General features: G+C 45.5%; 1 long non-coding RNA gene across 1 annotated transcript in view; it reads right to left on the bottom strand.

Moving 5' to 3' along the window:
* Positions 1–17,794: 17,794 nt before the first annotated feature.
* LOC116418589 overlaps positions 17,795–25,737 on the bottom strand; it is a 52,500-nt gene continuing 44,557 nt past the window's right edge. The window contains exon 4 of the long non-coding RNA XR_004228687.1: positions 17,795–18,312. This is a non-coding gene — a long non-coding RNA (uncharacterized LOC116418589). The remainder of the gene's footprint in view (positions 18,313–25,737) is intronic.

The following is a 25,737-nucleotide window of genomic DNA, read 5'->3' as shown; positions in this document are numbered from 1 at the left end:
TGCTGCCCACTCTCCTGTTTAAACCTGGACCTCAGACCTCTCACTTTTTTCCTGGCGGCTGATGTCTGGTTCCAGGTAGTAGATCTGTCTTACGACGGTCCCATCCCCCAACTCCAGCATGCCTGGTGGCTCAGTTCTGACCCAGTGCCTGTCCTGAACATTATGCTCTGGACATCATTGATCTGCCTGATCCCCAGTGCCTCTCCTTTGCCTCCCTGCTTCAGCTCCTTCACCAGGACTTGCTTTCTCTTACCCCACACCTCGGGAAGAACTGTCAAAGCATGGCTCCTAGCTGTGAGAATTTGGGAGAAAATGAGAAGGGGGAGGGCACGTGTGTGCGTATGTGTGTGTGTGAGTATCCATTTTTTCACCTGGAAAAATACGCATGTTATCCTAGTGGCTCCCTCTATTCCAGCTTCAAGTCAGGAGTGTCTGTGACAGCAGGTGTGGAGCCTGAGAAAGTCTTCCCCAGGAGTTTTCCCATCCCACCTGCAGCACCACAGCTGCCCTGCGGGGGTTCCTGCGGGGTTGCAGCTATGCAGCCTCTCCCTTGCCAGGCTCTTTCTGCCTCTGCTCCTGTGCCTTCGGTGAGCCCTCTTAGGAGAGGTGGGGTGATTAAGCTATCCAGCTTTTGCTCCAATTCCATCTAGTATTATGAAATAAACGTACACTAGACTGCCCACACCACACAGGCACACACATGCACACGCATATACCAGGTAGGTTCTACAGCTAACTACTCATACAGTCTCTTACCATGCAGACACCTCTACACACTACACACACACACACACACACACAGGAAAAGACACACTCACCAGTCAGCACATACACATCACACATACATGTGGCCAACACACCCACACAGCCATTTGCCATACAGTCATACACACAGATGTGCATTCACCATACAGGCAGGCACCACACACACATAGACACCCATTGACCCAAATACAAGAATTCAAGCTCCACACCTAAGTACATACATATACATACACCTTGCAGACACCTCATACATATCACACGCATAGTCTTCAGAGGGGAAGAAAGACTTAGGGACCAAGATTTTCACAGACGGTGAGGAATGTGACCCCCCTGAACAAAAACAGCTGGGGATGGCTGCTTATCCACACTGTGCTCAGAAGTCATTCATATCGGGGCAGGGTCAGCACAGAAAAGTTAGCTCCTGTCTCCCCAGATGCCTGTCACAGGCCTATGGGGTGCCTAGAAGTGACCTTCCATCACATCATCATCTTTGTCCACTAAGCCATATTATATTATATTATATTATATTATATTATATTATATTATTATATTATATTATTATATTATATTATATTATATTTATTTTGAAGCGGAGTCTCTTTTTGTCGCCCAGTCTGGAGTTCAGTGGCGTGATCTCAGCTCACTGCAGCCTCCACCTCCCAGGTTCAAATGATTCTCGGTCCTCAGCCTCTTGAGTAGCTGGGATTATAGGCACGCGCCACCATGCCCAGCTAATTTTTGTATTTTTATTACAGATGAGGGTTTCACCATGCTGGCCAGGCTGGTCCCAAACTCCTGACCTCAAGTAATCCGCCTGCCTGGGCTTCCCAAAGTGCTGAGATTACAGGCGTGAGCTACCATGCCCTGTCCCACTAAGCCATACTTTAAATCATCTTACCTCCTTCCAAGTCTCCCAGCTTCCTAAGGACTCCCTTGGGAGAAATTTGGAGTCTGACAAATTATAAATGCTCCATAATGATCCATTTCCCTCCTTCATTCCTTCCAGACCACAGACCTCGAAGCCTGACATCCTGTTGAAATCCCAGGTCTGCTGCTACTAGCTGTACTACCAACCTAGTGACTTAACCTCTCTGTGTTTCAGTTTTCTTTCTCATTCATTCATTCATTCATTCATTCATTCATTCAAATCTCCCTCTGTCGCCCAGGCTGGAGTGCAGTGGCGTGACCTCAGCTCACTGCAAACTTTATTTCCCAGGTTCAAGCAATTCTTCTGCCTCAGCCTCCCAAGTAGCTGGGATTACAGGCATGCACCACCATACCCAGCTAATTTTTGTATTTTTAGTAGAGACAGGGTTTCACCATATTGGCCAGAATGGTCTTGAACTCCTGACCTCAAATGATTCGCCCGCCTCTGCCTCCCAAAGTGCTGGGATTACAGGCGTGAGCCACTGCACCTGGCCACTCAGTTTTCTTTTTTTACTGTTTTATTTTTAGAGACAGGGTCTTGCTCTGGCATCTAGGCTGGGGTGCAGTGGTATGATCATAGCTCATTGTAACACTGAACTCCTGGGCTCAAGGGATCCTCCTGCCTTAGCCTCTGAGTAGCTGAGACTATAGGTGCACACCACCATGGTGGCTAATTTTTAAATTTTTTTGTAGAGACAGGGTTCTCCTTATGTTGCCCAGGTAGGTCTTGAACTCCTGGCCTGAAGCAATTCTCCCACCTTGGCCTTCCAAAGTGCTGGGATTACAGGCATGAGCTACTGCGCCTGGCCTTGTGTGTCAGTTTTCTTATCTGTAAAATGAAGATAATAGCAGAATCTCCCTTATGTGAAAGTTAATATATGAGTTAGCTTTTGTTGTTTGCTCTAACTGACAATTCTAGCTTTTCAAGACTACTTTGAAACCAGACTTTGTTGTGTTTGTGTTAGCTGATCTCCCAGTTTGGCATCACCTGAAACCCTTCTGCACATTCCCTCTGGGTCTCTGTGGGAACCCTGCAGGGATTAAGAGCCCTCCTCCATTTTTCTCTCATGTTGCTCTGAGATGTCTGAATCCAGGAGGGTGGCAGCACATTTCTCTTCTCCTCTCTTTTCCCAGAGCGCTGGTCCCAGACTCTCGCCAAGCTCCCTCCTTTCGAATTCCATGTTCTTTGCCATGTGTCTTCCTCACAGTCCCCTTTGACTTTCCTGCTTCTCCATTCAGCTGGTCACCAGGTTAGACACCTGCAGCACGTAAGGCCCACCTGCTGCTGCTTCAGACTGCACGCCCGGCCAATGCCCAGTCCTGTCAAATCTGATGGTCACCCTTCCCATTCTCCCTGGAGGGAGCTTCGCTCTGTCTCTAGCTCGGGTCATTGCTACCTGGGCTCAGCATCAAGGCTCTCCCTGCTAAGTTTAGATTGTGGTCAAATAGTAAAAAGAAATCTATTCACCATTCCACTTGCTCGAATCAAGGCTACAGATGAGACCCCTAAAGGCAGAGCTTCCTCCAGTTTAAACCTGGGCTTTGTTCAGCTGCATTGAGAGCATTTCCTCTGTGCATGCACCGCTGTAACTATGACCTCGCTTGGTTCCCAGCGTAATCTTTTGTACTAGGAGCTTTACCCATGCCCGTTTCGCAGGTGAGGTCACTTCACAGAGCTTGGAGAAGGGCCATAATTTTCTCAGTGTCATGGCTAAGGTGGTGGCCATGGCAGGATTCAAATGTGAGACTGTATAATTATTGAATCCCAAAGTCCTATCACCCATCAAGGACGCCCAGAAGTGTCCAATTCCTGGCAGGAAGAATGCATCACAACAGCCCTGACTGTGCTTTTCAGTCCTCCTGCTTCTCACACTGGACTTCAAGATTAGCTTCTCCCTTCCCTGTGCCTCTGTTCATGCCATTTGGGGCAAATACCTTCTTCTCCCTCCACATCTCTCTCTTCCTTTAAGCTGCACCACCAATGACATCTCTTACGCAAAGCCTTTTTAATCTTCTAGCTAGAAGGGACCTTTGTCTTCGAGGTCCCCCTTTCACTTGGTACTTCTCTTTTGTTTTTAGAGACATGGTCTTGCTCTGTCACCCAGGCTAGGGTGCAGTGGCACATTCATATCTCACTGCAGTCTCCAACCCCTGGGCTCAAGCTATCCTCCTGCCTTGGCCTCCCTAGTAGCTGGGACTAGAAGCACAAGCCTCCGTGTACAGCTGGTACTTCTTTTCTTGTGGCTTTGCTACTCTGCCTTGCATTGTGGTTACTTGTGCACTTGTCCTTTGCCACCACTACATTATAAGCCCTGTGAAGACAGGGATCCAACAACTTCTTTCTATCCCTTGCCTGGAATAGCACCCTGCATAAAATCCAGGCTGTATCCATGTATGTTGAGTTAGTGCAGAACCATTTGTTGAGTTGAATGAGTGAGAGCAAGAAGCAGACCACAGGGCATGGAGACTTTCCAGGTTCACCTTCCTTGGTGTCGTTACCAAGTCTATCGGAATGGTTATCAGCCCAACTTCAACCTTCTTGTCCAAAGCACAGTGTGATAGATGTTTCAAAGCATCCTAGCAAACTTTTCAAAAGAGAAAGCATTTAATACACATCTCTTGCTCTTAGAAGCTCACCCTGGTTCTCAACAGGAGCCCCTTTTATCCTAAGGTTCAAACACCATCTCTTTAATGATCTATTCTCGAATTTTCCTATCATTTGCTACCAAGCTATCAATGCTATTATCAAAGCTACCAATTGCTATCAATGGCAATTTCCAAAATGTACCCTTTCGAAATTTGGGACATTTTCTTAACCCCTAATTTTCTCTCTGCTCATGTTTTCCTTCATTTTATGATCACATCTGCTCCTTTCATATAGATATTAACATGAAAAATCTCAGGCACCCTTCAAAATGTTGTCTTTGGACAGTAAGAAACAGCCCTCCCTGTATTTGAAAGGCGCTGCTGAGAAAAATCATAATTTATTATTATTTTTATTTTTAAAAAAGCCTCTGATTATTTGAACAGATTCCTTCCCTGAGGATTTTCATCCTCTGAGTGATTCTGGGTTGAGTCCCTCTCTCAGTCATTAATGAATTTGAGATATGGATGTGGTTGTTGGTCTTGCCCATAAATTATCCAGTCATGCATGACCACAGTCAGCAGAAAAAGAACTTTCCAGCTCTTCAGCTGCTGGATTCAGAAAAGCGACTGGGTCGTGTGGACATTTCTAAGAGGGCTCCAGTTTCTGAATGTTATGAGCAACTTAGTAAAAGTGCAAGGTAAACATAAAGTACCATTCACTGAGAGCAGACTAAATTACGAGCCATAACCTTTTCGAGATAGCCTGGTACCATTTGGGTTATCTCTTTTATAAAATGTGTCTGAGGATGATTGGTTTGGAAATAGTTGTTCTTTCATGTATCTTACTCTATTTTCCTTTGACTCAAATAGTTAAGATGAGAAGTGGAAATAATTTTCTAACAATAAATTGTTTCCTATCTGAATTTGTTTTCCTGTCAGGACTTTCTGTTACTTCCTCTGTCTCCAACCACACTCACACTCCCCAACTCAAATATTGCAAATAGTGTGTTTCTTAAAATATTTGTAATTACCTTTTATTATTAACTTCAGTGTACGGGTCTTGCTTTCCTATTTATAAACCTTGATTCTTCCCTTAATCAGCATGTAATGGGTTTCGTTTTTGTTTTTTACTTTTTACCTCTCTTATATCTCTTACTTTTAATTTTATTTTTGTAAAAGTTATTCTCTGTAATATACCAACCTATGGGAACAAATGCTATTATCTTTATAGTTATGCCCTAATTCACATGAAATCTAGGCAGAAACTCCAGACTTTTCCAGGAGTCCCTCCCTAAACATCTCTTCCCTAGCAATATTTGTAATTATCTCCTCTTCTCCTACCTGCTCTTGTCTGTCGGGAGAACCCACTCTCTTGTCAGCAGGATTGGGCTGGGCTATCATTCCACCAACATCCTCACCCACCAGCCTCAAATTCCATCAGCCTTACCTTTAAATAAACAAGCACAGAGGCGGGGCTGGTGGCTCAAGCCTGTAATCCCAGCACTTTGGGAGACTGAGACAGGCAGATCACCTGAGGTCAGGAGTTCCAGACCAGCCTGGCCAACATGGTGAAACCCCATCTCTACTAAACATACAAAAATTTAGCAGCTTGTGGTGGCACACGCCTGTAATCCCAGCTACTAGGAAGGCTCAGGCAGGAGACTCGCTTGAACCCAGGAAGTGGAGATTGCGGTGAGCTAAGATTGCACAACTGCACTCCAGCCTGGGCAGCAGAGTGAGATCCATCTCAAAAAGAAAAACACACACACACAGTGATTAAAAATTATATGTTTTATGCTAACACTGCTTCTGGAAAAGGTCCATAGGCATGGCTGTCCCAGTAACATTTCTGCATATGAGCTCTTCCCACTTGAGATTCTAGTGCCTCGCTGGGCACGGTGGCTCACACCTGTAATCCCAGCACTCTGGGAGGCCGAGGCAGGCGGATCACCTGAGGTTGGGAGTTTGAGATTTTACTGCCAACATTGCCCCTCGATCTCATTCCCCCATGCTGGCTTCTGACAGCCCTAAATCTACCTTCTCTTTTTCTTACTCTCCAAGGGTTCCAAGCGTGGTAACAATTTCAATTTATCTTCGGACAAGTGTTTGCCAGAAGATCTACCCACAACCAGGTTGACAAAGTCAGGATAATTTGAGTGCAGGTGTCCCCTGGGCCAGGCCTGCACTTCTCCCCAGTCATTGAAAGGAGGCCAGGCCAGGCCAGGCGAGGTGGCTCACACCTGTAATCCCAGCACTTTGGGAGGCCGAGGTGGGTGGATCGCCTGAGGTCAGGAGTTCAAGACTAGCCTAGCCAATATGGTGAAATCCCATCTCTACTAAAAATACAAAAATTAGCCAGGTGTGGTGGTGCATACCTATAATTTCAGCTACTTGGGAGGCTGAGACAGGAGAATCACTTGAACCCGAGAGGTGGAGGTTGCAGTAAGATTGCACCACTGCACTCCAGCCTGGGTGACGGAGCAAGACTCTGTCTCAAAAACGAATGAACGAAAGAAAGAGGGAGGGAGGGAGGGAAAGCAAGCCTGATGCTGAGTCAGAATCTCTGGTGCAGGCTCCCCTGCCCTCTCCCCACCCAAGGAAAGTGTCCTTTTTGTATACTGCAGCCTTGTCACAGAAGATTAGTGGAGACGCAGTAGAGGGGATGAGGTGTGAGTGTGGAAGGATGAAGGGAGGGGTGTGGGAGCCTTGTCAGGGTCCTGAACCCTTTCAGAAAATGTCTTGACTCCTACGAAAATTCATGAATCTGAGGATATACTAAGGGCAAAGATGCTGTCCAACTTTATAGGCAGCTTCTGGTTTTTAAATGCAAATGAATATTTTGGGGGAGATGTAGCACCTACTTCCACCCCTTCACAGTCAAGTTTGAGTCACAAGCTTGCAAGTCCAGTCAAAACAGTATCTTTGGCTAGGCATGGTGGCTCATGCCTGTAATCCTAGCACTTTGGGAGGCCAAGGAAGGAGGATCACTTGAGGCTATAAGTTGCAGACTGGCCTGGGCGACATAGTGAGACCTTGTCTCTACAAAAAAATCTTAAAACTAGCTGGGTGTGGTGGAGTACACCTGTAATCCCAGTTACTTGGGAGACTGAGGTGGGAGGACTGCTTGAGCCCAGGGGTTAGAGGCTACAGTAAGCCTTGATCACACCACTGGGATTACAGGCGAGCCACCGGGCCCAGTCAAGGATTATTTTCTATAGCCTCTAATGGGAAAAAAAAAAAAAAAAAAACTATTTTAAAATTCTCTTCCTGCAGCCTTTTGGCCAGTGGCCACAGGATTCTGTCTAGCCAATACACACATATCCTGTCCAGTGGTGCAAAGTACAAAAAAGTGATTTTGTTAGGCTTTTCCCACAGAGAGCATATAATGTCTTCTTAAAGGTATAAGGGAATTGTTCATGGTTTATTTCTTTGTGAAGTTTTTGATTGAATTAAAACACCAATATAAATTGGACTTCAACTGTCTAAGAGCAAATTTTCTATAATAAATAAACAAAATTCTGAATTTCTAGAGAACAGAAACTATGGCTTATAGTTCTGCCCCCACTGCACAGTACTTACCTAGCTTTGTGCATGGTAAAAATAAGGGTTCTGTAAGTTCATTTGTTGGATGAATGGATTTATTTATTCATGAATAAATTCTTTATTCATGAATGAACTTATTTATTCACTCATTACATTTCTTTCTTTGCTTGCATTTTACCTTTCATTTTCTTTATTCTTTGGACTCAGTAACACTTTTCATATCATTTTCAATAAGAGAGTTGAATAACTGTATATTGACCTGAATTGAAAAGAGAAATGGAAACAGAAAATCTTTAGCAAATTGAACTAAAAATCTCCCAGTGAGTTACAAATTAATCCAGTGAAATGTTCCGGATGTTTTGGATGAGGGAATTCTATTTCATACAGGTCACACTCCCTTACTAAACTCAGGCCTGGCTGAAGGAAGATTCTTCTAATCCAAAATATCCTGCAATTTTAATTTAATTATGAAACAGCATGTTGTGCAAGCTAAGTTAGACTTCAGTGTGACTTAGCAGAAATTCCCTGGTTTGATAATAAATACAGATATCATCCAGTGCAATAAAAATGACTGCATCAGGTCAGAGGCAGGTACAAAAACACTGAAAGAGGCTTTTATTTATTGTGATGCCAGAGACAATAAAATTGTGTGTCATTTGGGGTGAAACTTTTAATTTCATATCCTGTAGGTATTAAACTACACTTGCTATCTGCACATCCAAGTAGATCATCTCCCATCTTTACTCCCTGTCTTTACTTTCCCAAAAATCTTAATCCTGGGTTCTGCCAATACTGCTTTCTTACCTATTCCTTGTCTGTTCCTTGTCTCCACAAATCTCCCAACCCCTTTCCCATATCTACTCTCCTATTCCACCCCACTTTTCTCTAAGGAACTCCAGGAAGCAGAGGTAAAACCCCTGTCCAAGAATATTCAAATATGTATTTATTCCTTCATGCAACAAAAATCAGCTGAGCATGGTGGCTCACTTTTGTAATCTCAGCACTTTGAGAGGCTGAGGCAGGAGGATTGCTTAAGGCCAGGAGTCTGAGACTGGCTTGGGCAACATAATAAGACCCCTGTCACCACAAAAACTTTTTTAAAAAACTTAGCTGGGCATGATGGAGCACAGCTGTAGTCTCAGTTACTTAAGAGGTTGAGATGGGAGGATTGTTTGAGCCTAGAAATTCAAGCCTGCAGTGAACTATCATCATGCAACTACACTCCAGCTTGTGCTACAGAGGGAGACCCTGCACCAAACGAAACAAAACGAAACGAACCAAAAAAAAAAAAAAAAAAGAAAAGAAAAGAAAACATTCATTAGGCATCTTCTATGCATAAGGCATTTTGCTTGGTTTGTAAGGGCAGATCACAGAAAAAGATACAAGTTATTGTATCTTTTCTCCAAGGGAGATTTAAATTTGCAGGCAGGATTGAAGCAGAATGGGAGATAGGAAAAAGATGGAGCTGATATGTACAGATATGTAAGACGGGCAGTGTCCCTGCCAGGCTGTAAATAGCATAGGTCCCAAACCAAACTCATCATGTTCCTCTGCAAAAGCACTTCCTCCCACAGCCTTCCTGTTGTGTCCTAGTCCCGCAAGTGTTCTTGTGATCCAGAAGCATTTTATTGCACCCATCTTCTGGTCACCTCTGTTGCTGTGTATGCATTTGCTTGCTTCTTTAGCAGGACTATGTCTTAACCCTGGCATATGGAGGCAGATCCAATTCCTAGTCCATCCACATCTCTGGAGATTATTCCAGTTTTCAGGATTATTGCGTACTAAAAAAATTTGTTGAGTTAAATTACATTCTTAGCATTGCACAAGCTTACAAAATCTGCTTCAGATGAAACAGCCAACTTCTACATTGCAGTTTGTTTCGTATGCAAATGGATCCTCTTTCTTTGAGAAGCTGGGTGTGTAGAAACTCAGGGAGGACCAAAACAAGGTACTGGGGGCTCTGTGTTCTGTGCAGTCTTGGGAACTGACAGGGGAGTTGTGGTTATCTGTTTGACCTTGTATTTGGTGAATCACATACTGATATAGGGGGATTCCCTGTTGCTACCACTGTTTGTTCCATTCTCTAGTTTCCTACTCGAGTTTCAGATACTCTGCAGCTAGAAATGATCTTAGTTCTTCCCAGTTATCAGATATTATTTTTGTAGTTAGTAGTTAGATTCTGATTAGATTCTGGTTTCCTGTTTTTGGGGTTTTTTTTTTTTGTTTTTGTTTCTTTGGTAATTGTCTTACCTCTGGCCAATAGGCTCTTCAACCTGGTTCCTAAGTCTTTTTGGAACACTCTTACGGTCTTTGATAGTTTCCTTGCCGGATGATGTGACAAGATGTTCCAAACTTATCCCTGATGTTGAATCGACCATTTCTCCAAAGAACCCTGTTCCCTTTAGCCAGAAATGGTATTTAGAGCGCATGAGGCCAGGCCAGATACGGTGGCTCATGCCTATAATCCCAATACTTTGGGAGGCTGAGGTGGGAAGATTGCTTGAGGTCAGGAGTTTGAGGCCAGCCTGGCCAAATGGTGAAACCCCATCTCTACTAAAAATACAAAAATCAGCTAGGTGTGGTGGCACACACTTGTAATCCCAGCTACTTGAGAGGTTGAAGTGGGAGGATCATTTGAACCCCAGAGGTGGAGGTTTCAGTGAGCCAAGATCATGCCACTGCACTCCACCCTGGGTAACAGAGAGAGACCCTGTCTCAAAACAAAAAGAAGAAAGAAAACGGCCTAGGTGCTAAGGACACTCTTTGCTACTGTTAGTCAAGGTATCTAGGCCTTTTCAACAGGCAGAGTTAGGAATAATGTATTTTAACATAAAATATATCATGTGTTCTCATTAGTATTTCCAGTTCAAACTTAGGATAGAGGTTTTTATTTAACTTCATTGATTTGATATTTATATTTCTTTTTTCTTGCACTGAAAACCTTAGTTCCTAATGAAATAATGTAATTTATTTTTCTACTAAATATATTTTGATTTCATGATAATCATACCTTACTATCAAGAAATATCATATGAGAGAAGAAATTATTCTAAAAAGAGAATTACTGAAGACCACTTCAGATTTCTTTACAGTTTTTTGGTCTTGTTTTCTGTTTCTTTTTTTTTCTCCTTTGGCATTTACCCCACTAGGATTATGTGGTCTCATGACTGTAGTTTAAAAATAGAATCTTAAAAAAGTCTAGATTCAGCTGACACCCAGGCATTTTAGCCAACTATGAAGGCAGAAATGATGTGCCATGGAGAGGTTATGATCTGAGTGAGGTAGCCAACTATTTATTAACCCAAGTTTCTGCGAATTCAGGGGATGTGGACAGCTATAGTTCATATTTAACTTCACCATCTATATTTAGTAGGAGCACATTGTTACTACTGATCAGTTATTCAACGGGATGAGAGTTAAATTCACTCATGAAGCTTTGGCTTTAGGAGGAAAGCACAAAGTTGTAGAGCCACAAAGGGTTGCAGTGGTACTGAATCTTGAAGGCCACCTGGTTTAATCACCATAGTCTACAAAGGAGGAAACTAAGATCCAGCAGTGTCTAGCAACTTGCCTAAGAGCTCACCACTAGTTAGTAGCAGGGATAGAACTGGAAACTGATCTGTTGTCTCCTTTCCATTGATCTGTGCTGTTCCCTCACTCTCCTTGTGTAGATGCTGAAGGGGATCATGATGAGCTCAGGGTGAGCAAGGGAGGCCCATTCTGAAAGTTCAATCTCAAGACTGAACACACTCAAAAAAATGCTTATGAGACATTTGGTGAGCTATTTGGTAAATATTTAGTAATTGGCTCTAAGTATATAGCAAGACAGCCTTTATTGTCTTTTTGATTTTTTACTTGCCCAGGTAATAAATTGAATAAGTATCTGGTACGATCTGAAAGCTGGAGACACAATTTTAAACATTTAAGACAATCTTCTCATCATATTTTGTTTTTAAAACAATACAACAGTACTTGAAAATAATTTCTAAAGTCTTGATTATAAATATTGTCTGTGTTCATGTATCTCATTCAATAAACCACCACTACATACAAGATACTGGGCTACATGGACTTTTTCAACAACTAGAACCCTGCAAATATGGAACTAGGCTGTCCCAGAAGTTAGTGAAGTGGAGAACTAACGGTTAGTGGATTAGTGAATTCTTGTCAGAAATCTGCACAGGGAATTCCTGCAGAGGTCAAAGGATGGGACTTGATGACATCTGGTGTCCTTGTCCTTTCTAATCCTAAGATTAGATTGTTTTTGTTTTGCTGTTTTATTTTAGACACAGTCTTGCCTGTTAACCAGGCTGGACTTGAACCTTGAACTCCTGGGCTCAAAGGACTTCCCACCTCAGCCTCCCAAGCCGCTGGAACCATAGGTGCACACCATCATGGCTGGCTAGATGACAGACCTGTATTCTATAATTTGTGTGATGCCCCTATTAAAGTAGCTTGTTTGGGGAGAGAGTAGTAACCATTTATACAAAGAGACACAACATGTTCTTCTCTCCCCTTTTTCTTCTAAGTCCAAGTTCAGTCTCTATTTATAGCCAACCCCCATAGATTCAACATACCAGAGAATAAGGCATAGTGAGCCCTTAGGGAAAGTCTCCACGGAACTGTCATCTTAGGGACCCCTCTTCACAAATGAAAAGACATGCTTTGTGGGAATCACAGCAACTTCCTGCTGGCCGTGCACATCTTGCCCATTGCGTTCTCCTCTCTCCAGCTGTCTTCCATTTCAATCACCCACTTGTCTCTGTTACTGATACCCCTTCCCACTCCAGGTTTATTAGTAGCTACATTCTCAGAGTGAAAGAGAAGCAAGTGAATCATTTTGGGACCTGGAAAGTTATTTAGTCTGTGTGCTAGTTCACGTTAACGTCAGCCAACAAATGCATGAGCCCCTGCTGCAGGCCTAGCTCTGAGATAGGTGCTGGGGAAAGTGAGGGAGACACAGTTTCTGCTCTTCCAGGCTAGAGGAGGGAAGGAGATGAGAAAGGAGAGGTTACAGGAAAGCCCGTGAACATGAGCACGGAAAAGGGTAAAGTCCTAGCCTCACAGAGGATTAGAAGCCGCTCTGAGCCAAGTGATTTCACTGTGACCTGAAGGAAGAGGGGAGGAGAATTTCCAGGCAGGGGAAAGACAGATCCAAAGGTCCAGAAAAATGGAAGTTCAGGGAATTCGAGGAACTGAAAGAGTAAGGCGTGTTGCAGCGACTGTCTCGAGATGACTCAAGCAAGGAAGGCAGGAGTTAGACGGCAGAGGGGCTTGTCACAGAATTCTCAAGAAGTGCTCACTAGAACTTCAGCTCTTATGGATATGTGTGTGTGTGTATAACAAACCTACACATCCTGCACATGTACCCCAGAGCTAAAAATTAAAATTAAAAAAGAAATAGCAACAAAATCTAACAAGCGCTGAGGAAGAGATGGGCCTCGGGTGCCCCAGGCAGCCTGCATGCCAAGTGATGAGGATGGGGGACCAGGGAACAGCTGTGCCCTGGGCCGCTCACCACTCCGGGATCCTTCAGTCTAAGCTGAGTAATAATAGCAAATTCCATTCACATGATACTTCATTAGGTTCTCACGTGCCTCATTCAGCTGACCTCTCATGAGACCGTGCATGAGAATCACCCAGAAGGGCTGCAGGAATGGAGGGCCGGGTGCCATCCCCAGAGCTCTGACTCGGCAGGTCAGGGCGGGACTGAGAATTGCATTTCTTACAGGTTCCTGGGCCCTGATATGCTGCTGGTTCAGGGACCACACCTGGAGAATCACTGGTGAACTCATTTCACAGAAAACCTTCAAAGGCCAGCTCTGCCACCAGGCTGTTAAGCTTCAGAGGGAACAAAGCCCTGCCCTCAAGGGGCTCGCCCACAGTGGAGGAAACAGAAATAAATAATAAAGTATGAGAATGTAATGCAATAGAACAGCGGTCCCCAGCCTTTTTGGCACCAGGGACCGATTTCGTGGAAGACAATTTTTCCACTGATGGGGTCGCAGGGTAGTTTCAGGATGATTCAAATGCATTATATTTACTGTGCATGTTATTTGTATTATGATTACATTGTAATATATAATGAAATAGTTACATAACTCACCATCATGTAGAATCAGTGGGAGCCCTGAGCTTGTTTGCCTGCAACTAGGCGGTCCCATCTGGGGGTGCTGGGAGACAGTGACAGATCATCGGGAGTGACAGATCATCAAGCATTAGATTCTGATGAGGAGCAGGCAACCCAGGTCCCTCACATGTGCAGTTTGCAATAGGGTTCATGCTCCTATGAGAATCTAATGCCCGGCTGAGCTGACAGGAGGTGGAGCTCAGGCGGTGATGTGAGCCATGGGGAGCAGCTGCAGATACAGATGAAGCTTGGCTCGCCCGCCTGCCACTCACCTCCTGCCGTGAGACCTAGTTCCTAACAGGCCACAGACTGATATCAGCCCATGGCCCAGGGGTTGGGGACCCCTGCAATAAAACGAAGGCTCAAATGGAGGTTGGAGGAGACTGCTATGAGCGCAGAGCACAGGAATGGGCCCACCTCAGTCAGGGAAGGTAAGAACAGGTTAGCTGTGGCTTCTATCAGGGAGGAGAGTAAGAAAACAACTCCAAGAAGCAGCTGTGTACTCAGAAACAGCGGGGAGGCCTGCAAGGGCAATGGCCCTGTCTCAGTGAAACTGGGGAGGAAACCCATATGTAGAAAGGGACCGGGGAGAAGAGAATGGAAAAGGCAAACGGAGACTGGTAAGCGTTCCGAGGAGGAGTGAGACCTGGTACGATCTGCCTTTTTGGAAGCTCATTCCAGGGGGTAGGGAGGAGGAAGATGGGGGCGGGGCGGGCATAGAGCCAGGCTGGAGGAGGCTGTTCTGTGCTGCAGGTGCCAGAGGGAGGCTTGAGCCCAGCAGAGGCAGGTGGGTGGAGGGGCTGAGCCTAATGGGATCTCAGGGATCTAGCAGTATACATCTCACATCTTGGTGGAGAGGAGGGTTCAAAACTTGCAGGTCTCTTGTGTTTTGGCTTCACAGACAGTGAATCGGCTCTTCTCTGCTAAGGGGTCAAGAACACACATGCTGGTGCCACACACAGGAGGAAACCTATAAGCCAGGAAGTAGAAGCACACACGCAGTGCTGTCCCACAGCTCGGGTCAGACGGCCGCAGCTCCCTGCCAGGGATTAAGAGCCACCCCCTGCCCTGTGCTCCCCTGCACTCTACATATTTGTAGGGATGGGGTCAGGGGACATCCCTGTGATTATGGAAGTTCCCTGGTTGAGGGAAATGATCTTGGTTCAAAAGGGGAGCGACTACAAACAGCCCGACCTCCTGGGAACCTGGGCAGATCTGCTGAGCCTGATCTCCGCTAAGCTTGGGAGAGGGGAGATGAGGCTCTGCAGCCACCATCAGATGCCCCAGCCAATTCTTAGAGACAGAGAGTGCCAGGAGTTTTGCCAGCCCACCTCAGCTGTGCTGACTGAGCACTGGCCACCTGTGGGCTTCTCTGCTGCTCCTCTAGGGAGGGAAGTAGCCAGCAGGGTTTGAAAGAGTTTCAGTGCTCTTTGCCCCAGTGGCCTCTGGGCCCCTGGTGAGGGTGACTGGCTTGGAGCTCTAGGAAGGTGGCAACGGCTCCATTCCCACCTCATGTCCTCCAGCTGCCTTTCTCTGGGTGGTGTCTCAGTGAAGCCAGCCTGGGGTCTATCTTCGTGCGTTCCCATGATCCCAAGTCCACCTGCATGGGTCAGAGCTCCCTGCTTCTCTCTCTCTCTCCCTCTTTCCACCGCCTCCCTCTGCCTGTTGGGACTTGAGAACCATGGCTCTGCTGTGATGTGACTTATGATTGATGCTGCCCCCTGAGCAAGCTGGGTGGTCTTCTATGCTTGTCACAAATCTCTGCCATCTAATTTTACCCCACATTGCCCAGATTGCTTCCTTCCAGATAGGGGAATTGCTTGGGATGCAGACGCTGGGTTGGTTGTTATTTGAAAAGCACACCCCCAGGAGGGCTCCTTCCAGGGGCAGGAGGACAGTGAGGGAGACATATTATTGGGTTGCCCAGAGCAAGGTGTGTCCTGCAGATGCACACGGGGCAGATGTTAAAGCATCAAGTTTACAGAAAGGAGAAACATGGTTAATACAGAAGCAGAAAAGGAATGCAAAACAGCTAGAGAACAACTGCAAAGGTGCACATGCGGAAACACAGGCGGATGTCCTGCCAACCCAGGTGTGGATGGTCTGTGGACCAGCAGCACCTGGGACTTAGAGCTGCAGCATCTCAGCCCCACCTCAGACCTAATGAATCTGAATCTGCATGTTAACAACACCCCCAGGTAAGCCATGCGTATCTTAAGCCATGATAAGTACTGGCATCAGCTGCAGACAGGCCCATGGACAGATGGAGGAGGAAAACGTGTGGTTCATTAGGGAGGCTTCTTGGAGGAGTCCTCTAGCAATGAAAGCCAGTTTCTATTTGAAAAGAAATGAGATCTTTTGCCTAAAACAGTGGTTCCCAAATTGGCTGCAAATTGGAATCACCTGTTGTGTTTTAAAGCGCTCTGGAGGCCGGATGCAGTGGCTCACGTCTGTAATCCCAGCACTTTGGGAGGCTGAGGCTGGCAGATCACTTGAGTCAGGAGTTCAAGACCAGCCTGGCCAACATGGCAAAACCCCATATCAACTAAAATAGAAAAAAAAAAAAAAATAGCTGGACATGGTAGTGCATGCCTGTAGTTCCAGCTACTTGGGAGGCTGAGACATGAGAATCACTTGAGCCCAGGGAGCTGAGGTTGCAGTGAGCCGAGATTGCGCCACTGCACTCCAGCCTGGACAACAGAGTGAGACTCTGTCTCAAAAATCAATAAGCAAGTAAATAAATATAAAAAGCACTGATTCCTGCTTCCAAGCAACGGAGATTCAGATTTAATTGAGATAAGGTCAGGATGTAGAGAATTTACGGAACTCTCCAGGTGATTTAAACATGCAGCCAAATTAGAGAACCACTAGCCTTTGCCATACGGAAGCTATAATGTGCTGTACCAGGACCAGAGAACAGAGTAACAGAAATGAGATGGTTTGAGAGCAAGAGCAGGAGTGTGCATGTCTGCCCGGTGGGTGGGGTGAACAGGGAGGGTGCGCCTAGGATCCTTCTCCCGTCCCATCCCCATTTGGCTTCCTGGGCCACATTCCTCAGTGCTTCCTTGGTTCTCACCTGGATGCTTGTATTCTGCTTCCCCCTAGTGGTAACTCGCAGTATGGCACAGGTGTCGCTGGAGATTTCATTAAGGTTCAGCGTTCATCACTAACCTGTGACAGTGAGTCCCAGGCTGTGGTCAGGTGGGATCATCCTAAGAATCATGTCCTGTGAGCATCTTGGCCGTGTGACTTCAGGAGTTGCTCCCTCACAAGAAGCCTCAGGGAGTTAGAGGTCATTGACCAAGCACTGCCCTGGCACAGGGCTGCAACTGGAGCCTAACTGGCCTCCTGTGCATGAGGTTTAAGGAAATTCATTTTATTAGCCAGTGGTTAAGTGCCTGTAAGAGCAATCATCAGAAGGTGCAGCAGTAGAAGATAACAAGCTTCCTAATAAACAGTGGCTACTGGTCGGGCACGGTGGCTCACCCCTGTAATCCTAGCACTTTAGGAGGCCAAGGCGGGTGGATCACGAGGTCAGGAGTTCAAGACCAACCTGGCTAACATGTTGAAACACCATCTCTACTAAAAATATAAAAATTAGCAGGATGTGGTGGCAGGCACCTGTAATCCCAGCTACTTGGGAGGCTGAGGCAGGAGAATTGCTTGAACCTGGGAGGCAGAGGTTGCAGTGAGCCGAGATCATGCCACTATACTCCAGTCTGGGTTACAGAGCAAGATGCCGCCTTGGAAAAAAAAAAAAAGTGGCCACCATTTAGATCTTTGTGGCAAGAATGGGTTTTACTCAATTATCACATTTCATTCCAGTGACAAGCCTAGAAGGTATTAGGATTGTCAAATATTTTTATTGCAAATATCCATTGCTAAGGCTTATTTTTTAAAAACACATATAAAGTCATATTCCTCTCTGAAATGGACATTTAGCAAAAATAACGTCACAGATTTAATATTATAGTTGGTCATGAATAAATGTTTTAAAATTATGAGTGAGAAAGAACATTAACTGAGAAAATGTTGCTACATCACTTTCAAAACAAGCATGTATTTTAAACAGTTATGTTTTGTGGAAGAGGATTCTCATCTTACAGATAAGAAAGCAAACCTGGAGACCTTAAGGAACTTGATCAAGGTCACATGGCCAGTGACAGATGCAGGGTTTGAATCCATATTGGTGGGACAGCACTGTCTGTATGTACAGCTCCTCCCATGTCTCCTGCAAGAGTCCAGGGGTTCTCACCTGCTCAAGGGTTTGCAACAGAGACTTCACCTGAATCCCTGATTGAGTCTCTGTGGTTCCTCCAAGCTTCCCTAGTTCCTCTTTGTATTAGTCCATCTTCACACTGCTGATAAAGACATACCCGAGACTGGGGAATTTATAAAGAAAAGAGGTTTAATGGACTCACAGTTCCACATGGCTGGGGAGGCCTCACAATCATAGTGGAAGGCAAGGAGGAACATCACATTCTACATGGTGGCAGGGAAGAGAGAACTTGTGTAGGGGAACTCCTTCTTATAGAACCATCGGATCTTGTGAGACTCACGATCACAAAAACAGCACGGGAATGACCCACCCCCATGATTCAATTACCTCCCACGGGGTCCCTCCCATGACACATGGGAATGGTAGGAGCTATAATTCAAAGCGAGATTTGAGTGAGGACACAGCCATGCCGTATCTCTCTTCTTTCCAGTTTCACATTGACTCAGACACTTTCTTAGGTAGAGCAGTCTCTGAAGGCCCCATATTAGGGAGAGAATGCCCTTGTCCAATCCTGGCAGAAAACTTCTCTCTGCAGCTCACGCCCAGGGCTGGGTCAGGCCAGATGAGGAGAGATATAATGAGAGAAATAGGAAGCGTTTGAAGCTGGCAGCCAGTGTGGTCCCCTGACCTGGCTGGTTCCTTTTCTTCTCCCCTGGGAGCCAGCTCCTGTCCACCCTACCCCATTACAAGAGTTCCTGAAACTCTGGTGTGAACCAGAACCACTGGGAAACTTGTCAGAATGCAGATCCCTTGGCCCCACCCTCAAAAATCCTGATTCAGGATCATCAAAAGTGGGACCCAGGAATCTGCATTCTAAGCAAACAACCCATGTGAATTCTGCTGCATGGAGTCCTCAGAACACACGTTGAGAGACATTCAATAGACGCGCTATTCACATTCAAGAGTACCAATCAAGGCTCATAAGCTATGCTGAAATATTTAGAAGTTACGTATCAAGTGAATAAACTGTCAAATATATATACATAACTACACGGCAGGCTAGAATTCCTGGGCTCTAGAGCCCAAGCCAGAAGGTAATGGGACAGCAAGAGCTAACCCCCAGCCCCCATCCTTCCCCTTTGTCTTCCCACTTTATGCCGTGAGGAACTTGCTGCTTGAGCGAGAGGACACACCGTCCATAAATTCAAGCACAGGCACTCTCCTCCCACCCTGTAACAGCTGCATCTTGGCCACCTGTTGGGCTAGGATGGACCCCAGAGAGGAAGCTGGCATTGACCCTAGAGGCAGAAAATTCCCAGGTACTCAGAGCATGGTCTAGATGGGGAAGAGGTTCCAGGAGGATGCATGCCCTTGACCTTGCGAACTGCCTGCACTGAGGGGAGGGGCAGCAGAGGGTGGCCAGGGCAGAGCCCTCTAAGCTGGCATTTCTCTAACATTCATGGGAATAGAAATTTCTTGGGATCTGAATCAGTAGATCTAGGGCAGGGACCAAGATTCCATGTTTCTAACAGCCTCCCAGGAGAGCTGGTGAGGCTCATCTTCAGACCCCAGAGTGAAGCAGCGAAGCTGTAAAGCAGGGGTCAGTACCAGGTAGTAAACTTTTAGTCTCTGAGGGCCATGTGGTTTCTGTGGCAATTATTCGACTCTGCTGTTGGGCATGAGAGCAGCCACAGATGATATTTAAGAGAATGAGCATGGCTGTGTTCCAGGAAAACTTCACTTGTGAACACTGAAATTTGAATTTCAGTTAATCTTCCTATGTTGCAAAATATTCTTCTTTGAGGCTCTTTCAATTATTTAAAAATGTAAAAACTCAGTCAGGCACAGTGTCTCACGCCTGTAATCCCAGCACTCTGGGATGCCGAAGTGAGTGGATCACCTGAGATCAGGAGTTGGAGACCAGCCTGACCAACATGGCAAAACCCAGTCTCTGCTAAAAATACAAAATTAGCTGGGTGTGGTGGTGCACGTCTGTAATCCCACTTACTTGGGAGGCTGAGGCAGGAGAATCACTTGAACCCAGGAGGCGGAGGTTGCAATGAGCAAAGATCATGCCATTGCACTCCAGCCTGGGCAACAGAGCGAGACTCTGTCTCAAAAAAAGTAAAAATCATAACGTAACTTAGTCGTATATTTAAAAATAAAAGAGTATAATTGGATCGTTTGTAACACTAAGGATAAATGCTTGAGGAGATAGATATCCCATGTTACATGAGGTGCTTAGTTCACATTGCAGGCCTGTATCAAAACATTCCGTGTACCCCATAAATATATATATCTACTGTGTACCCACAAGAGTTACAAATTTAAAACTTTACCAAAAATTTTAAAATGTAAAAAGCATTTTTTACATGGGCTGTACAGAAACAGGTTTGGATGGGGAGGTTAGATTTGGCCCAAAATCTGTAGGTTGTTGACCCCTTTATATGGCCCAAGTCAGGAGCTGTGCATGGCTGGGTCTAAAAGCTGTGCTGATCCGCAGAGCCCACGTGAAGCTTTTGTGGCAGAAAGGGTCTAGAGCCTCACTGAGTCATGTCTTTTGGAGGTAGATGGGTCTTCTAGGTGCCCATCAAATCACACCTTCTGAGGCTGCCTTCAGTGCACACCTATGAGACCAACCTTGCTGATCCAGGGCGGGAAGTCTAGTCCAGATCCACCCTGCTGTATTACCCAGGAGCTCACATTCCATCTCAGAACCATCTGGATTGTTTTACTTTCATGATGGACTTAATCCTGATTGAAGTATAAATGAATAAGCCAACTGGGCATGGTGGCTCACGCCTGTAATCCCAGCACTTCGGGAGGCTGAGGTGGGTGGATCACTTGAGGTCAGGAGTTTGAGACCAGCCTGGCCAACATGGTGAAACCCTGTCTCTACTAAAAATACAAAAAAAAAAAACCCCACAAAAATTAACTGGGTGTGGTGGTGAGCACCTGTAGTCCCAGCTACTGGGGAGGCTGAGGCACAAGAATCTCTTGGACCCAGGAGGTGGAGGTTGCAGTGAGCCAAGATTGTGCCACTACACTCCAGCCTGGGTAACAAAGTGAGACCCTGTGTCCAAAAAAAAAAAAAAAAGGAAAGAAAAGAAACAGGGTGCAATACTACATGGTATGATGGGGTCTTATTTAGTTTGCCTCCACTTCACCCCACTGCTGAGGGAGGGATTCCCACCCTAGGGTTGAGAGGATGGTTGAATGTACAACACCCAACCCTAGACAGATGAGATGGGCAGCAGGTAATTCAGAGGCTCACAGCCCAGCGGAGAACAACCCTGCCCCACACGGAGCCACGTGGAGGCTGCAGTCGGGAACAGAGTGAACCATCAGGAGCTGTGGGAGGCAGGCTTTGTAGTAACAAGAGGGCGAGGTGCCCCTGGTTCCTGTGGGAGGATGTGTTTGGCTTGCTTGGATAATTCTGCAGGCTGACGGGGACCTGAAGCCTAGCACTGCACCTGGTCCCTTTGACAAAGAGGGTTGCTTGGCTAGAGGACCTTATCTACCAGGAGCAGAGTGGGAGGAGAACTTGCAGTTAATCCATTTGAGTCTTGTACCCTGATTTTACCAACCTTCATAGTCAAGGCAGTACTTAGTTTTGAATCTTAATTTCAGGCCTTACGCCACAGGTCTGTGAGTCATTGGAGCTGAATTTCCTATCCAAAGGCATTCAAAATTATTTTCAAATCTGATCTAGCCGAACAATTCTATCATCCATTACTGGTTTTCAAGCCCGGGCCCACTCCAGATTCCCTAGAGTGGCACATCAGGGTATTCATAATCAGACTTAATCCATATCTCCTTTCTCATCCTGCCTGCTAAATTTCAGGCTGAGTTTACTCACATTCACTGGACAAATTGTATTTTTGGCATACATGGCTGTATGTTTTTACTCATTCTATTTCCTCCAGATAAGGACTAGAAATTCTGGTCATCCTTTGAGGCCAACTCAGATGCAACCTCCTCTGGGGTGACCTTCCTGGGCATTGCAGGACAAGTGCCTCAATGGCCTTGATAACCCAGCTGTTCCCCCATTTTTCACTTGTAGTTCTCACAATAACTGTAGAATGTGCCAGAAACAACATTCAGAGATAAGGAAAAGCTGTCCAGAACATGCCAGATTCTGTTTCTGTTCCTCTGAGAACAGGATGTCCTCCAGTGCTGTGGTCCAGTGATCCCAATCTCCCCCCAGGGTATAAAACCCAGAGTGGAGAGATTTCAGGGTGCCTCGGCTGCAGTGCAACATGGGGCAAGTGCAGACAAGACTCCATCCATTTTGAGCAGTTTCCTGAGCCTTGCAGAATCAGCTCACAGAGGATGCTAGGCTTCTGTTGTGCCTTGCTGCCTATCTGTGATGAATAAAGTTGCTTTGCTCAACTTGTTCTGTGAGTGTTCTGTCTCACTCAACTCCTGCAAGTGGTAGAAACTGCAGCCCAAGATGCAATAGGTGCACTTTAGGAGGCCGATGTGGGAGGATCACTTGAGGTCAGGAGTTTGAGACCAGCCTGGTCAACATGGCAAAACTCCAAAAGTCTCTACTAACCACACAAAAATTAGCCAGGCATGGTGGCGTGCGCCTAGTCCCAGTTACTCTGGAGGCTGAGGCAGAAGAATCACTTGAACCCAGGAGGTGGAGGTTACAGTGAGCCAAGATCACGCCACTGCACTCCAGCCTGGGCTACAGAGTGAGACTCCATCTCAAAAAAAAAAAAAAAAAAAGAAAAGAAAAAGAAAGAAAAACGCAATTGGTGGAAGTATGTGGACTTCCCTTCCTGGTGGCTGGCATAGTGAAGATCTTTGCTATCCTCCATGTAGTGGGATCTCCCCTGGAACTGGTAACCAGAGTACAGTGAACCTGCCTCACAGGCATCTCAAACAGGATGAAAGGTGCCTTGCTTTTCATTCCTGAAGCTTTTTCTTTTTCCATCCTGGCCATATGATTCAGTAGCCACATTTTAGCCTCTCAGCTGTGCATGTGCCTCCACCTTGCTGTACTGTGAGCTCTTTGGGGAGGCGGAACTACACTCTCCCTTTACAGCCTCTGTGCTTAATATGGTACCTGATACTTGGGTGCTCAATGAATGAGTTGCATGTGGAAAACTTAAAGAAATAAGGTTTTTGGTGGAGAAAAGAAGTTGAAAGTCATGGCCAAAATGAGGTGGAGATTTTGCTATTGTCGCTGCTGCTATTGTCTTTGTGTTGCGTTTCACATGGATTTGAACTCTCCGTGTCCAGCTTTTTCTCTTTAGCATTATTCTAACCTACACCTATGGGTGTTCTCTGCATCTGTCTCCTGATTAAGCACATGCTCTTCTCACGGGCAATTTGTTCTGGCAACCTATGATGTCATTTGTAGGAAAACACTCTTGCTATTCTAGCGTCCTCTTGCTCAAAACTGAAGTTTCCCAAGAAGAGTATCTCCTGTTTGCAGGATTTACTTTTCTGTTTCCCTTAGAGGGTTACCTATGAAGAGAACTTTACAGATATAAAGTCAAATATTTTCAAATATTTTTAAATATTCAAATATTTGAATTTGAATGTTTAATAAAAATTTGAATGTTCAAATATTTTTGAATATTCAGTACAAATAATGCTGAAGACTGGCTAAAGAGTATGTTATTACTGCTCTAAGCTTTGCATTTGGGTTCATCTGTGGAAGCATAGTAATTCTTGAAATTTCCTCTGCACTTCTCTTAGTTTATCTCTTTCTGTCATGTAGAAGTTATTCATGTTCACATTTAGGAGTTTTGTTAAGAAAAAAAGAAATTTTTCATTATAGAGGATTTGAAACACATACAAAAATAACAGAGAAGAGTATAAACTCTCATGTACTTCATAAACTCACGGACAATCTTGTCACATCTGTACTCCAATTCTCTATGGTTCTAATTTTTTCTAATTTTTTAATGTTGAGATGAGATCTCACTCTGTCGCCCAGGCTGGAGTGTAGTGGCGTGATCACAGTTCACTGCAGCCTTGACCTCCCAGGTTCAAGTGACTCTCCCACCTCAGCTTCCTGAGTAGCTAGGACTACAGGTGCACACTACCATGCCTGGCTAATTTATTTTCATTTTTTTTGTAGAGACAGGGTCTCACTGTGTTGCCCAAGCTGGTCTTGAACCCCTGGGCTCAAGTGATACCCCTGCCTCAGCCTCCCAAAGTGCTGGGATTACAGGTGTGAGCCCCCGCGCCTGGCCTAATTTTGTTTGTTGTTTTTGAGATGGTGTCTTGCTTTGTCACCCAGGCTGGAGTGCAGTGGTACGGTATCGACTCACTGCAACCTCCACCTCCCAGGTTCAAGCAATTCTCTACCTCAACTTCCTGAGGAGGTGGGATTACTGGCACCTGCCACCATGCCCAGCTAATTTTTTTATTTTTAGTAGGGACGGGCTTTCACCATCTTGGCCAGGCTGGTCTCAAACTCCTGACCTTGTGATCCACCCACCTCAGCCTCCCAACGTGCTGGAATTACAGGCGTGAAACACCATGCCTGGCCTCAATTTTTTTTCATAAGTTATTGGGGTACAGGTGGTATTTGGTTACATAAGTAAATTCTTTAGTGGTGATTTGTGAGATTTTGGTGCACCCATCACCCGAGCAAGATACATTGCATCATAATTTGTAGTCTTTTATCCCTTGCCCCCTCCCACTCTTCCCCCCAAGCCCCCAAAGTCCATTGTATCATTCTTATGCCTTTGCATCCTCATAGCTCAGCTCCCACATATCGGCGAGAACATACGATGTTTGGTTTTCCATTCCTGAGTTACTTCACCTAGAATAATAGTCTCCAGTCTCATCCAGGTCACTGCAAATGCTGTTAATTCATTTCTTTTTATGGCTGTGTAGTATTCCATCATATATATATATATATACACACACATACACACACACACACATACACACACACACACATATACCACAGTCTCTTTATCCACTTGTTGATTGATGGGCATTTGTGTTGGTTCCAGGATTTTGCAGTTGTAAATTGTGCTGCTGTAAACATGCATGTGCAAGTATCTTTTTGGTGTAATGACTTCTTTTCCTCTCAGTAGATACCCAGTAGTGGGATTGCTGGATCAAGTGGTAGTTCTACTTTTTGTTCTTTCTTTCCCTTTTTTTTTTGAAACGGAGTTTCTCTCTTGTCACCCAGGCAAGAGTGCAGTGGCATGATCTCTGCTCACTACAACCTCTGGCTCCTGGGTTCAAGTGATTCTCCTGCCTCAGCCTCCTGAGAAGCTGGGATTCAGGCACTCACCACCACATCAGGCTAGTTTTACTTTTTCATAGAAATGGGGTTTCACCATGTTGGCCAGGCTGGTCTCGAACTCCTGACCACAGGTGATCCACCTGCCTCAGCCTCCCAAAGTGCTGGGATTACAGGCATAAGTCACCACTCCTGACCCTACTTTTAGTTCTTTAAGGACTCTCCACACTGTTTTCCACTGTGGCTGTTTGCACTGTTTTCCACTGTGGCTGTTTACACTGTTTTCCACTGTGGCTGGTTTACACTGTTTTCCACTGTGGCTGTTTACACTGTTTTCCACTGTGGCTG

The sequence above is a fragment of the Piliocolobus tephrosceles genome, chromosome X (genome assembly GCF_002776525.5).
Source record: "Piliocolobus tephrosceles isolate RC106 chromosome X, ASM277652v3, whole genome shotgun sequence".
Classification (NCBI taxonomy): domain Eukaryota; kingdom Metazoa; phylum Chordata; class Mammalia; order Primates; family Cercopithecidae; genus Piliocolobus; species Piliocolobus tephrosceles.
The sequence above is the reverse complement of the archived record's forward strand: the minus strand, read 5'-3'. Positions and strand labels throughout refer to the sequence as shown.